The 3,020-nt window shown below is 29.6% G+C and overlaps 1 pseudogene; it reads left to right on the top strand.

Annotated features, from left to right (window-relative positions):
- Positions 1-432: 432 nt before the first annotated feature.
- LOC110281234 (disease resistance protein Roq1-like) lies at positions 433-2,487 on the top strand (annotated as a pseudogene).
- Positions 2,488-3,020: the final 533 nt, after the last annotated feature.

The raw sequence follows: 3,020 nt of genomic DNA, 5'->3' as shown, positions 1-3,020 counted from the left end.
ACATATTATGATCATGTAATAAAAGGTCAGGTGCCTAAATAAAAATAAATTACAATCATTATATATATATACACACCGTTAGTATAGCATATAATAATTTATTACCAAAGTGTTTAATTCGTTTGAAATGAAGCAAATATCTTGTCTTCTTCATATATGAAAAATAAAAGATAAAAATCATATCTTACTCTATCATGTGATAATCATAAAATAAAAAAACATTCAAACTTTATTTTATTATAGAAAGCTACTAATGAATGACTCGTGCAATGCACGGAAAATGCTCAACACGGTAAAAAAATACATTAGTCGCACAAAAAATGCTCAGTACGAAAATAAAAAAATATACATTATGTATGCATATAACATAATGTCAACCATTAGTTAAAGGTAATTTTATCTTTGGAAATAGATTCTACTGATCGAGTTCACATGGTAGGGATACATGGAATTGATGGCATAGGAAAAACAGAACTTGCTCTTGCTCTTGCTCTTTATAACTTGATTACTGACAATTTTAAAGGTGTGTGTTTTCTTGAAAACATGAGAGAAATTTTACACAAAATATGGGTTGGTGCAACTTCAAAACAATCTTCTTTTTAAGATATTAGGCAGGAGAGAATCCAGATAATAGGTGTTAAGGAAGGAATTTCACAGATACAACGTAGACTCAGTCGAATAAAAGTTCTTTTGGTTCTTGATGATGTTGATGAACATGAACAGTGGATAGCTATTGCAGAAAAATCTGATTGGTTTCATCTTGTAAGCAGAATCATTATAACAACACAGGACAAATACTTGCCGACACCTCATGACAATGAAAGGACATATAAGATACAAGGTTTAAATAAGGAAGGGTCCTTATATTTGCTTTATTGGAAAGCTTTTAAAACAGATATTGTCAACCAAAGATATGAGAATATTTTAACCTGTGGAGTAAATAACTTATGCTTCTGGACTTCCATTGGATTTGGAAGTTATAGGTTTTAACTTGTTTGGAAAAGATTTAGAACTGCAAAAATCTGCAATGGATCTATATGAAAAAGTTCTTGATAATAAAATATGTAAGATACTTCAGGTTAGTTTTGATGCTTTGGGAGAAGATGTGCAGAGTGTTTTTCTTGATATTTCTTGTTGTTTTAAAGGTTATAATTTATGAGAAGTTACAGATATACTTCAAGCTCATTATGGGAGTTGTATGAAATATTATATTGGAATTTTGGTTGAAAAATCTCTCAAAAAGAATGATCAATTCAGAATAACATTACATGATCTAATGGAGGACATGGGCAAAAATATATATAAAAAAAAAATCATCAGAAATGCCTGGAAAGCGTAGCAGATTATGGTTCTACAAGGATATAGGTAAATTTTAAGAAGATAATCATGTATGTAATAGTTTTTTTTACTCAAGTCTGTTAATGACTTTTTCTTAACACATGTATTTTAATTAATTTATGTTCTTACTTTTGTGTGGTGAAAGGAAACTAGTGCCATTGAAATTATACATTTGAAATTTCTCTCATTTAGAAAGAAAGAAAGTGAAGATCCATAAAAAAAAAAGAGAAAAATGATGATGTAAAAGTAAAATGGGATGGAACAACTTTTAAACAGATGAAAAATCTTAAAATACTTATAATAAAAAATGGTCATTTTTTCAAAGGTCCCAAATATCTTTCAAATAGTTTAAGAGTTTTGGAATGGAGGAGGTATCCTTCAAAGGTTTTTCCCCTAATTTTGATCCAAAATAGCTTTCCATACTCAAGTTGCTTGATTATCTCTATATGTTACCCAAGTTGGATAGCTTATCCAAGGTAAGCGTACTAAATTCATTTTTCTGATTTTGTATGTTTGTAAATTCATGATCAGGTTTATTTGGTTTTATTTTAGTTTGCTCATTATTTTATTTGTTTGTTTGTTTTTTCTCTAGATGTCGATCACCTTGAAAGTTTTGAATTTTGATTACAGTGATTCTTTGAAAGAGATACCTGACGTGTATAATCTTCAAACTTTAGAAGAATTTTCTTTCAAAGGATGTAGTAATTTAGTGTCAGTTCACAGTTTATTTATTTTTTATCTAAACTTAAAATATTGAATGCTGAAAAGTACCCCAAGCTTAAAAATTTTCTACTGTTATTAATTTGGCCTCACTGGAAACACTCGATCTATTTGGATGCTCAAGTCTTGAGAAATTTCCAAAAATTTCAGAAAAAGATGGAAAATCTAGAATAGCTTACTTTAATTGGCACTTACATAAAAGATTTGCCATGTTCATTTTGTAACCTTTCTAGATTGCATCTTTTAGATTTGGAGAAGAATGAAATGTATAGAATAGCATGTGTCATTGGCATGATGCCACACCTGTCTTGGTGTAATATTACATTAGGAAAAAATAAGGGGAAGGTATCAAGAGAGCAGGAAGAAGAAGAAAATTGGAAAAACAAAAAATATATTAATCGCACAAAAAATGCTCAGCATGGGAAATAAAAAATTACATTATGTATGCATATAATATAATGTCAACCATTAATCAAATTAAATTAAGATAGAAAATTTCTCCGTTGAATGAAAATTTGAAATTATTCCTTACATGTTAATTACTAATGTTAAGAAGCTTGTTTATGTCATATTACATAACAAAAGATAATTTCTCATGTTCATTGTATAAGAAAAAAAATTAGGGGTGAAATGCCACTCGAACCTAGAGTTAGCTGGTTCTCCCCGAAATGCGTTGAGGCGCAGCTTTAATGGTAGTTTTCACATTTTCCCTTTCTCTCGTAGTATGGGGAAGAAGTGGACTTTAAAGGTACGACTAATTGGGGTGGGGGATCTAATTGTATCAACTGTTTTCTAGCTGGGTTATTAAATTTTTCTATTGAATATTTTCATTTCCTTTTAATTAATACCCTACCAATTCCTTTAATTCAAATATATCCGCATTTCGGAAGTCTATTTTATTTGAGTGGTGTTTCTACTAGCGGCTTTTAGTATAACCTCAGCTCTTTTTATCAATTTGAGTA

This window comes from Arachis duranensis, chromosome 5 (assembly GCF_000817695.3).
Source record: "Arachis duranensis cultivar V14167 chromosome 5, aradu.V14167.gnm2.J7QH, whole genome shotgun sequence".
Lineage (NCBI taxonomy): Eukaryota > Viridiplantae > Streptophyta > Magnoliopsida > Fabales > Fabaceae > Arachis > Arachis duranensis.
The sequence above is the reverse complement of the archived record's forward strand: the minus strand, read 5'-3'. Positions and strand labels throughout refer to the sequence as shown.